Source organism: Capra hircus, chromosome 21, assembly GCF_001704415.2.
Source record: "Capra hircus breed San Clemente chromosome 21, ASM170441v1, whole genome shotgun sequence".
In the NCBI taxonomy this organism is placed as follows: domain Eukaryota; kingdom Metazoa; phylum Chordata; class Mammalia; order Artiodactyla; family Bovidae; genus Capra; species Capra hircus.
The window spans coordinates 21,889,158-21,901,818 of NC_030828.1; positions in this window are offsets into that span (position 1 = coordinate 21,889,158).

A 12,661-nucleotide genomic window follows, 5' to 3' on the forward strand; every position below is an offset into this window, starting at 1 on the left:
TTCACCCCAGCCCTGTTGGAGCACAAGGCCACACTCTGAGCCATCACACCAGCCTGCTTCCCTAGAGGATGGCACAAGTCAGAGAGGGGCTTCTTGGCTAGCCAGGGCTCCGGGATGAAGACACACGGAACAGAACAACCCCCAAGCTGCCTTAACACTGTTAGTGAGATAAAAATATATATTTTTAAAAATTGTGAATGGCCTGTATAAGAGAAAAAGGTCTTTAACAAATTGAAATGACAAAATTAATCTATTACCACTCCCAATTGCATGTTGGTTAGAGAGTTCACAGCAATGCCAGATCCCATATAAACCTTGTGTTCCCATTATGTGCTTGTCATGGTAACAGCTATTGGGTTAAAAATGTATTCAGTTAACATTTTTCTAAAAAAGATATATTGATTTATTTTTTTGGCTGTGGTAGGCCTGCATTGCTGACAAGGGCTTTCTCTGGTGGCAGCTGCCGGGGCTGCTCTCCAGCTGCGGGGTGCTGGCTTCTCATTCCAGTGGTTTCTCTTGCGGTGGAACAGGGGCCCTAGCCACGCGGCTTCCGTAGTTGCAACATGTGGGCTCAATAGTTGCGGCAAGTGGGGGCTCTAGAGCACAGGCTTAGTAGCTGTGCTGCACGGGCTCACTCGCTTCAAGGCACGAGGATAGTGGAATGGCTGATTCCAAAGACGGTGACTAGAAGAAAAGGAGGAGGGTCCCTTGGTGGAGGAATAGCAAGGGGCGTCCCGGGGTCTGTTTCGTCCAAACTTTGTTGAAGCAAGAGATGGATTCTCGGGACTGCAGAGTGTGCTGTCTGAGACTGAATGTCTTACCAGTTCAGTGGGATAGTGACTTTGAGTCAGATTTAAATTGAATTAGAAAAAAAAAAAAGAGGCCAGACCACTGCAGGTTTGCAGTCTCTAACCCTGGTGCTTGCTCTCACGCCCACCAGCAAGTACGTAGCTCTCTGTGGCCCGCCCTGCAGTAGTAGATGCCCACTGATTGTGTGCTCCTGAGCAGGGCCCCCAAAGCCTCCACCCTGAGGTCCTGCTAGAATGGCCTGTCAGAACACCTCCTGACCAGGGGGACGGGGGGAACAGGGCCCAGCTCTGGAAGCAGGGGAGAGGCCGCTGCACCCAATGGTGGGCAGGGGGTGGGACACCCATCACCCCGTGAGTGGCAGTGGGCAGGGCTGGATCATCTTCAACACTGGACTGGCCTGGATACCTTCCTGGGGGTCCTGCTACATCTCATCTTCTACATCTGCCACTGCCCACCAGGCCAGTTCACGACGGCACTGACTCAGGACACGCCGTGGACGACAGCTGAGCGGCACACAGGTAACTGGATGGCTAAGAGGCAGGAGGTCCAGTCATCCTTTCAGGCAGAGTCAGCTCCTCATTGTGGCTCATGAAGACTGTTGTGATCCACCTCCTGATGACCCCCCGTCATCCCATCTCTAGCCATTTCCCAGCACAGCTTCATACGACGCAGCCATGAAAAGGGGTGAAGCTCTGACACGGGCTACAGTGTGGGTGCACCTTGAACACACGCTGCTCAGCGAGAAGGACGCACTGTCTTGGTCTGCCCGGGCCGCCATAGCAAAACAGAAGGCTGGGGGCTCAGCAGCAGGAACGCATTCTCTACAGCTCTGGAGCCCAGACGTCTGAGATCAGGGCGTCAGGATGGTCAGGTTCTGGTGAAGCTCTGTTATGGGTGTGGGCTGGGGTCTTCACTGTGTCCTCCACGTGGAGGAAGGGCTGAGGAGGCCTCTTGGGGGTCTCTTTCATAAGAGCACTAATCCCATTCATGGGGTCTCTACTCTCACGACCTCATCACCTCCTCAAGGCCCCCCCTCCTCACACCATCACCTTGGGGGTTAGGTTTCAACATATGAATTTGCGGGGAGAACACCAACATCCAGCCCAGAATAATCACAGCCTATATGGTTCCATTTACAAGAAACATCCAGAACAGGCAAATCCAGAGACAGGAAGTTGGTGAGTGGTGCCAGGTGCTGGGGGAGGGGAAGGGCAAGGGCAATGGGAGGACCTGAATAAACCCTGCACTTTAGGATGTTAAGGAATAAGCCAGTTCTGACTCCAAAACTGTTTAAACTGTGTCTTTGACTTGCTCTGTTACTTTTGTTACTATAATCACACTTAAGGGCCTGCCTCAGAGAATCCTGCCTCTTTGCCTGGCTTCTAAACTAAAGTGCCTTTGTTAACCCTGTCTGGCAGTAGATGGCAGGAAGGGAGAAATTAACATATCCCCTGCCTGAGGCTTGCCTTTCTACAAGATATTTGCAAGATTAATGGCCTTTTTAGTTTGTTTCTTCACCTCCTCCTCTAATTTGTAAAAGAACCTGGCATCCAGACCCCGACAAGATGCTTACTTGGAGACATTAATTGGCCATCTTCTTGGTCAGCTTGCCCCTAGGATACAGCCATATTCCTTGCCTCAACACCCTGTGTCATGCAGGGAGCGTAGCAAGCCAGGACTTCTGTGTGTCCACACCCAAGGGACCCCTGACCCTGCTCCTGACCTCTGTCGTTGGCTGATTTTAATCTGCATCCTAAGCAGCTCTGTGCCAGCTGCAAAGAGAGGGAGCCTGTTCACACGCCCCTCCCAGGGCAGGCAGGGGGCCCCTCTGCTAATGTGGGCAGAGCTCTCCCAGGGCAGGGGGCCTGTCTGGGCAGGGCTCAGCGCACTGAAACTGTGCAGAGCACACTTGCAGAGCACCTCCCAGCCCTCTTTCTGAGGTCTGGAAGAGCTGGCCCTGAGCACCTCAGAGCAGGACCTGGACTAACAAACAGCTAGCTGCTCCTGGGCAGGTCAGTAATCCCGGACTTCACTCTGTGTGCCCTCCTTCCAGCGAGTCTTCAGAGGCTTCCACTGCACCCTGTCTGCACCTACCACCCCTCTTCTCCCTGACTCCTGGGTTCTTCTCCTTAGGAGAAAGTCTTCTTGAAATTTTCTCCCACTCCTGGGCCAGATACAATGATTAAAGATTAAGTCAGAGCTGCAGCCACATGTCTATCTCAACCCTCAGACCCACACTTGTTCCTTGCACCTGGCCGGCACAGCAAGGCCCATTTTCTGCAACTGTGAGGCCCTGATGGGTGAGGATTGGCTGCCCTGGATGAGTTGGCCAGCCCTTCCCAGCAACGCCTGGGTTGAGGTCTTTATAAACAAGCCCCCTCCAGGCAGCAGGGCTTCCCTGGTGGCTCAGGTGGTAAATGAATCTGCCTGCAATCCTGGAGACGCAGGCTTGACCCCTGGGTCAGGAAGACCCCCTGGAGAAGGGAATGGCAACCTACTCCAGTATTCTTGCCTGAGAAATCCCATGGACAGAGGAGCCTGGTGGGCTATAGTCCATGGGGTCACAAGAGTCAGACACGACTTTGTGACTAAACCACCACCGCCATCCCCTCCAGGCAGCAAGAGTGCCTGCAGCTGCACCTGACTCCATCTTCTCTGCCCCTTAGGAGCATAGCTGGGCTGGTGACAAGTGGTGAGGGGCCACACCTTGTGGGCTGATTTCTTATTTTTGGTTTATTTTTCCTTGTTCTAAGAGGTGGATCCCAGAAGAGCTTGCCGCAACGAATGTCACAGCTTCTCCTGCCTGTATTTTTTCCTCAGGAATTTCATAGTATCCAACCTTACATTTAGATCTTTATCTTGGAAGTCTGTCACTAAGTTGTGTCCGGCTCTTTTGCGAGCCCATGAACTGTAGCCCTCCAGGTTCCTCTGTCCATGGGATTTCTCAGGCAAGAATACTGAAGTAGGTTGCCATTCCCTTCTCCAGGGAATCCTCCTGATGCAAGGATCCAAACCTGAGTCTATTGCGGGTTCTTTACCACTGAGCCGCACTAAGGTGCGATCTTTATCTTTGTTGTTCAGTCGCTCAGTTGTGTCTGACTCTTTGCCATCCCATGGGCTGCAGCACGCCAGGCTTCTCTGTCCTTCACCATCTCCCAGAGTCTGCTCAAACTCATGTTCATTGAGTCTGTGATGCTGACCAACCTTCTCATCCTCTGTTGTCCCCTTCTCCTCTGCCTTCAATCTTTCCCAGCATCAAGGTCTTTTCCAATGAGTCGGTTCTTCGCATTGGGTAGCCAATGTGTTAGAGCTTCAGCTTCAGCATCAGTCCTTCCAATGAATATTCAGGGTTGATTTCCTTTAGGATTGACTGCTTTGATCTCCTTGCAGTCCCAGGGACTCTCAAGAGTCTTCTGCAGCACCACAGTTCAAAGGCATCAGTTCTTCAGTGCTCAGCCTTTTTTATAGTCCAGCTCTCACATCTGTACATGACTACTAGAAAACCCATAGCTTTGACTAGGTGGACCTTTGTAGGCATAATAATGTCTCTGGTTTTTAATATGATGTCTAGGTTTGTCATTGCTTTTCTTCTAAGGAGCAAGCATCTTTTAATTTTATGGCTGCAGTCACCACAGTGATTTTGGAGCCCCAAGAAAATAAAGTCTGTCACTGTTTCCACTGTTTCCCCATCTATTTGTCTTGAAGTAATGGGACTGGATGCCATGATCTTAGTTTTTTGAAAGTTGAGTTTTAATCCAGCTTTTTCACTTTCCTCTCACTCACATCAAGAGGCTCTTTAGTTCCTCTTTGCTTTCTGCCATAATGGGTGGTGTCATCTGCTTATCTGAGGTTACTGATATTTCTCCTGGCAGTCTTGGTTCCAATTTGTGCTTCATCCAGTCCAATATTTTGCATGATATACTCTGCATATAAATTAAATAAGCAGGGTGACAGTACACAGCCTTGAGTACTCCTTCCCCAGTTTTGAACCAGTCCATTGTTCCATGTCCCGTTCTAATTGTTGCTCCTTGACCTGTATACAAGTTTCGCCGGAGGCAGATAAGGTGGTCTGGTATTCCCATCTCTTTAAGAATTTCCCACAGTTTGTTGTGATCAACACAGTCAAAGGCTTTAGCATATCAGTGAAGCAGAAGTAGAGGTTTTTCTGGAACTTTCTATCGCTATCTTATTTGGAGTTTATTCTTGTGTGTGGTGTTTGGGGATATTCTAATTTTATTCTCGTTTCCACTGTTGAAGGAACCAGTGAGGTAAGAGATACATGGGCTCCAGGTTGGAAATTCACAATCAGCCAACCTCTTTTTTTCATTTCCTGAGGCAACATAGGTAGGTTCCAGCTGAGAAATATACAACCAACCGCTTTGGTGCTTGGAAGTTGAAGTACCAACAGAAACAGGTAAATAACCAGTCTTCGTCTCGCGTAAACACCTCAAGGGAGTAATCTTGGCAAGGACAAAGAGAGGCAAAACCCTGTCTGAGTGAAGGATAAGGGAGAACACTACACGTGCGCAGAAAGGCTCCTTGGAGCCAAAAGTCAGAGGATAATTCCAGGCCATAATGAGTCTTGCTCCTCCCAGAAGCCTTCACTTTGAGATCCATCTTGGCTAAGGTGTGTGTGTGCGTGCACCCAGGGGAGGGTCCTGAGACACATTAACTGGGTGGGTTGGGTGGGGGGAGACAAAGCAAGATGACTGGCCTGAGGGAAGACAAAGACCCGGAGAACTGGCCCCTTCTAAAGAATATCAGCTTCCAAAGGCAAAACTCTGTCTCTGAGCTCGGCCCTGCACCTTTCCGCACGCACTTCTCTTTTCAGTAAACTTCTTACTTTACCCTTCACCTTCTGCCTCCTCGCCTGAATTCGCTCCTGACCAGGCAGGCAAGACGAGGGACCTTAGCCCTGACCGCTGGCTCTGTGGTCCAGCGGTTAGGACTCCTGGTCTGGGAAACTACGACCCTGTTTCCAGGTTCCCCTTGCTGCCGCTTACTGCTGGGCACGTCGGAAATGACCAGCGCACTGTCCTCCAGACTGGCTGTCACCAGTTTGTATTTCCAGCAGCAGAAGAGGAGGGTTCCCTCTCCTCCACGACGTCTGCAGCATTTAACCTTTGTGGAGGGTTTAACAGTGGCCGCTCTGACCGGCGTGAGGTGATAGCTCCTTGTAGGACTGACAGGGCTTCCTCAGCGATGTTGACATCATGTCATGTGACTTTTTTCTTAAAGGATGTGAGTTAAAGGTGAAATCAGTTGAAATCGGCTCCCTGAACATCGGCCCAGGTTTGAATTCTTTCTCGTTGACCACCCCTGGGGGACTTCTGGAGGGCAGTTGTTATTTACCTCCAGGCCCAGGGACCTTAGGCTTCCCTGGTGGCTCAGACGGTAAAGCGTCTGCCTGCAATGTGGGAGACCCAGGTTCGATCCCTGGGTTGGGAAGATCCTCTGGAGAAGGAAATGGCAACCCACTCCAGTACTCTTGCCTGGAAAATCCCATGGATGGAGGAGCCTGGTAGGCTACAATCTATGAGGTCGCAGAGTCGGACACGACTGAGCGACTTCACCTCACCTCACCTCACCTCCAGGGACCTTGGGAATAGGAAGTGCCAATCAACGCAGTTGTTGTTACAAAAAATGTCCACAAGGAGGCAGGATTTCTCCGTGTCCCACTTCCATTTTTCCTTTTTCTGGACATTGTTATTTCATAGTAGAGTTGCTTTCTGACATTGTGTTTGTTTCAGGCATATGGGAGCTTGATTCACTTATACATAGATGTTTATCAGTTCCTGTGGGGTTCTCTTTCCCATATAGATGATTAAAATGTGTTCCATAGACTACCCTGTACGTTTCAATGTATTTATTTTGATCAACTGTTTAATATATATTAATGAGCATGTGGTATTTGCAAAATCTCAATTTATCCCTCGATCCTAAGATCTTTTTGTTTTTTTGTTTGTTTGTTTTTTAATTTTTTCTTATTGTTTTACTTTATTTTACTTTACAATACTGTATTGGTTTTGCCATACATTGACATGAATCCACCACAGGTGTACATGCGTTCCCAAACATGCACCCCCCTCCCACCTCCCTCCCCATAATCTTTTTGGATAATCATGTTTGTTTTCTAAGTTTGTGAGTCTGTTTCTGTTGCATAATATCCGACATTTGCATTCATTTCAAAAATATACCTGTCAGTGATGTCCTGTGGTATCTGTCTCTCTCTCTGACTTCCTTTACTGAGTAAGGTAATCACCCTGTCCATCCACGCTGCTGTCAGTGGCGTTATTCTGGTCTGATTCACGGCTAAGTAGTGTTCCCGTGCAGAGGCGCACCACTCGGTCCTCATTTTCCTGTCAAAGGATTTCTTGGTTGAATTTGTTGCAGTGACAAGGAAGAAAAAGAGGAACAAGTTTTTTCTTTCACTTTCCTGGGAACGAAGACGATAAAGAGAGCAGTGAGCAGGCCTGAAAGTTCCTGGTTTTTTACTTTAATGCTCCTAACCCTGTGTGTCTGTGACTAAGTTTGCTCTTCTGCCCCCTAACTCTGCCCCCTAACTTTGCACCTATTTTCCTTTGACTCTGTGCTAAATACATCCCCCTATCTGGTGTTTACTCTTTTTTTTTTAATCTTCTTTTCTTTTTTTAAAAAAAATTTATTTATATTTTATTTTACTTTACAATACTGTATTGGTTTTGCCATACATTGACATGAATCCACCACGGGTGTACATGAGTTCCCAAACATGAACCCCCCTCCCACCTCCCACCCCATATCATCTCTCTGGTGTTTACTCTTAAAAACACCCTTCCCCTTGTAGTTGCACCTCAGAAAGCAGGCCGCAGAGCCACCGAGCCGCCGGACTCAATTACTGGGCTGCTGATGTCAGTCTATGTCTTTGAAATGATGCAAGAGGAAGGAATCAAGATCCTATCAGCTTTCCTCGTGACTGATTTCTGACTGAAGCCCTCATCTTATATAAGCCCCTAAACTCCTCATGGTGGGGAGGGCGCACGGTTCCTGAGGCATGAACCTCCTGTGCTCCTCTCTCCGCTGGCTGAGAATTAAAGTCGCTTTCTGTTTCCTCCAAACTCTGTCTCCGTAATTTTCATCTGGCTTCGATGGGCAGAGAAGGCCAGTATTTAGTCCAGCAGCAATTCTAGTTCTTGGCCATTGTTAACCGTGGTGCCCTGAAAAGAAGGGTGCATGGGTCGTTGTGAATTCTGATTTTCTTTGAGTCCATGTCCAGACGTGGGATTGTCGGACCATGTGGTTTCTGGATACTAAGTTTATAAGGAACCTCCTTGATGGTTTTGATTGTTCCTGCACCCACTTACATCCGCACCAAGACTATAGTAGTTCCCCTTATGCCTCTGTGCTCTGCAGTGCAGATTCTTTGTATATGTTTCGATGGTGGCCATTCTGACCTGTGTGAGGTGACTTTTCACAGTAGTTTGGATTTTGTTGTCATTGTTCACTCGCTCCGTTGTGTCCAACTGTTTGCAACCCCACGGCCTGCAGCACGCCAGGTTTCCCTGTCGTTCACCATCTCCTGGAGCTTGCTCAAACTCATGTCCATTGAGTCGGTGATGCCATCCAAGCATCTCATTCTCTGTTGTCCCCTTCTCGTCATGCCTTCAATCTTTCCCAGCATCAGGGTTTTTTCCTATGAGTCAGTTCTTCATATTGGAGTTTCAGCTTCAGCATCAGTCCTTCCAGTGAATATTCAGGACTGATCTCCTTTAGGATGGACTGGTCGGATCTCCTTGCAGTCCAAGGGACTCTCAAGAGTCTTCTCTAACACCAAGATGCAAAAGCATCAATTCTTCAGCACTCAGTCTTCCTTATGGTCCAACTCTCACATCCATACATGACCACAGGAAAAACCATAGCCTTGACTAGATGGACCTTTGTTGGCAAAGTAACGTCTCTACGTTTTGATATACTATCTAGGTTTGTCATCGTTTTCCTTCCAAGGGACAAGCGTCTTTTAATTTCATGGCTGCAGCCACCGTCCTTAGTGAATTTGGAGCCCAAGAAATTATTATAGTGTCCTCGTTATACTGCTGCCTGATTCTTTTATGACGTACACATAGAGCATATCTCTTTTTCTGGATTCTTTTACCATGGAGGAATTGCAGAAGGGCTAGCAAATTTCCCTGTGATGAACATCAGGTCTTCGTGGAGTATCTATTGGAGATAACAGATTTCTGTGTATATGTTACAGATACAGGTTTTGGTAATATATGTTAGACATACAGATTTTTGTTTATGTCTGGAGGAAGGAAGCAAGGAAGGAGTAATCTTGCAGATCATCTCTTACAGACGTAGATTTCTGTGTATATGTTAGTGATACAGATTTCTGTGTATTCACAGAGATTCTGAGATTTCTCCATTTGTGGGAGAAAAGTAAAAAACAAAAAAAGTGAAAGTGTTAGCTACTCTGTCATGTCCAACTGTTTGCTACCCCATGGACTGTGGGATTCTCCAGACAAAAACACTGGAGTGAGCAGCCATTTCCTTCTCCAGGGAATCTTCCCAACCCAAGGATGGAACCCGAGTCTCCTGCAGCTCCTGCACTGGTAGGAACAGCCCCAGAGCCCTTGTTAATTGGAGGTGCTCGTAAACACGCAGTGGGCAAGTTATAGTCACGGGAAACGTCCACAAGGCGGCAGCAATTCTTCATGCCAAACTCTGGTTCCACCTGCAACCAGAGCCTTAGGGCAAGTGGGCTTCCTGGTCTATGAATGAGTGAGATGTGCCTGAGCAAACTTCCAATGGCTTGTGTCTCACTAGTGCTTCCCCCTAAAGCTGCACCCCTCTCCTCCAGCCTCATCTGAACCTGGGCCACGGCTCCCTGCTGAGGCTGCGCTCTTAGGAAGGAGGCTTCAGCTGGGACTCCAGCACCAGTGAACCTGGATTCTTGGTGACTTTACCCTGGTCCTCAAGGCCAGAGGGTCAGGCCACCATCGTTAGGGGGCACTAGGGATTCTGGTTCCAGCCAGGGCAAGCCAGATAGTGCAGGTTTAACAGGGGTGTCAATGAAGGGCACCTCCTGGCCTGTCTCGACCCCACCCCAATCCAGCCCTGGGACTCAAGTCTACTCAGGTTCCAGGAAAGAGATATCAGCCCAAGTTTAGGAGGTGGCCGGGTATAAACTAGTAATTCCTTTTCTTTAATCTCATGGGATGCTGGGATGATTTTCCGTTTTGTGCTTGTTGGCAGTGTACGGCCTCCTGAGTAGTTGTGACATATACAGACAGCACATCTGTTGTTTCTTCAATTCTTTTCCAAAGAGGAGATTGCACAAACTCAAGTGAAGTTCCGTGTGATGATCCTCAGGTCCCTGTGGAGTGTCTGTTAGAGATACAGAGTTTCTGCACATGTGGAAGGAAGGAAGGAGAAAAAAGCCTTTATTTGTTCATTTCTTTTGGCTTATTTTGTTTGTGTTAGAAATCTCAAAGTCTCCTTTTGTCTTGTGAATTAGTTCCCCGTATCTGCTTTTTAAAATTTTCTAGAATGGACTCATATGCTGTGGTCTTTCTTGTCTGGCTGACTTCACTTAGTGTGTGATCTTCCAAGGTCCATCCCTGGGGCCAGCAGTGGTGGTATTTCAGTTTCAGCGGCGGTTTCTCTGGGGGTGAGTTACAGTCAGTTATCTACATGTACGGCACCCTCTGTAAGTTTTAGCCTGCGGGCGAACCTCTTGCTGGTTCTGTGTCTTGGCTATCGTTAGGAGTGCTGCAGTGAAGGTTAGTGAGCACATGCCTTCTTGAATGTTGGTTTTCTCAGGATATCAGCCCAGGTGTGGGAAGGTCAGATCAGAGGGTTAGCTGTCTCAAGGGGCTGTCTCTACCCCACCCTAGTCCTTCCTTCCTTGTTTGTCTCTTTTGGCCGGGCACGTGTTTCAATCCTTACCAAATCTTATTTGGGTTGTTTGGTATCATTTGAGTACAGATCCTGTATCTGATATGTGGTTGAAAATAGTCTCTTCCAGTTTGAGGTTCATTTTTTGATTTTCTGAATGAGATGTTTCATAGAGTAGAAGTTTTTAATTTTATAATTTTTATTTTTCTGAGGAAGGTTTTAATTCTCTAAAGAAGTTTATTTTAATTGTATGAAAGTGAGTAATTGTATGGAAGTGAGTAATTCTATGAATATTATTAATGTATGAAAGTTATTTATTTTAGGAAAGTTAATAATTTTGTGAAAGTTATTCAATATATGATAGTTATTCAATTTATGAGACCTATTCATTTTATGGAAGTTTTAATTTTATGGACATTTTCAATTTTATAGAGGTTATTAATTTTATGGAAGTTATTAATTTTATTTTATTTTATTTTTTTGGAAGTTATTAATTTTATAGAATATCTGTGTAGCAATTTATCTACCAAGAGATATAAATATCTATCTACCTAAACATGTAAACATCTATCTACAAAGAGATACAAACAATTCTCTATATATTGATAGAAATTGCTATGTACATATTTGTTTATATTCTTTGGCCAGGTATGTATTTCAGTCTTTATCAAGTTTTAAGGAGCTGTTTGATATAATCTGAGTACAGATCCTTTCTCTAATATGTGTTTTGGAAATAGTTTCTCCCAGTCTGTGGTTCATCTTTTGGTGTTCTGAGTAAGGTGTTTCATTTCATGGCTGCAGTGATTTTGGAGTCTGTTTCCATTTCTTCCCCATCTCTTTGCCATAAAGTGATTGGACCAGATACCATGATCTTAGTTTTTTGAATTTTATTCCATTTTTCTCGCTCTCCTCTTTCACCTTCATCAGAAGGCTCTTTAGTTCCTCTTCACTTTCTGCCATTAGGGTGGTATCATCTGCGTATCATTACGGAGTAGAAAAGATGGCAGCGTAGAAGGACAGGTCCTCATCTCCTGCGAGCACTCCAAATTGCAACACGTTGCTGAACAACCATCAACAGGAGAATGTTGGATCCCACCAAAAAAAGATACCCCACGTCCAAGGGCAAAGGAGAAGCCCCAGCAAGATGGTAGGAGGGGTGCAGTCGCATTTAGAATCAAACCCCATACCTGCCAGAGATGCTCAGAGGGCTCAAACAAAACCTTGTGTGCACCTGGACGCAGAGACCCCACAGAGACAGAGCCAGACCTCCTTTGACCTGCGGAGACACAGGTCAGCAGTGGCCGCACGGGGACGGGGCTCTGGCTGCAGCAGTTCTAGGAGGCCCCACATGTGGCATGAGTCCTCTTGGAGGAGGTCACCATCAGCCCCACCATAGTGCAACCAAGCAGACGACCTGTAAATTGGAGAACAATTATACCAGAGAAGTTCTCACACTGTTGCAAAAGTTCTAGGGCCCACAACAGATTTCCCAACCTGGGGATCTGGCAAAGGGACTGAGAACCCCCCAGGGAATTTGACTTTGAAGGCCAGTGGGATTTGATTACAGAACTTTCACAGGACTGGGGAAACAGACTCCTGAAGGGCACAGTCAAAACCTTGTGTGCACCAGGACCCTGGAGAAAGAAACAGTGACCTCACAAGAGACTGATCCGGACTTGCCTGTGAGTGTCCAGGAGTCTCCAGTGGAGGCATGGGTCAGCAGTCACCAGGGGCACCGAATGACAGTCCTGGGAGCTGCAGGGCGTGCTAGCATAAGTCCTTTTGAAGGAGGTCCCCATTACCCCTACCATAGTTTGGCCTGCAGTCACAGCCCCACCTGCCAACAGAAAATTGGATTAAAGATTTACTGAGCCTGGGCCCACCCATCAGAACAAGACCCAGATTCCCCTACAGCCAGTCCCTCCCATCAGGAAGTTCTTATCTTTATTCATCAGAGAGTAGAAAGAATGAAAACCAC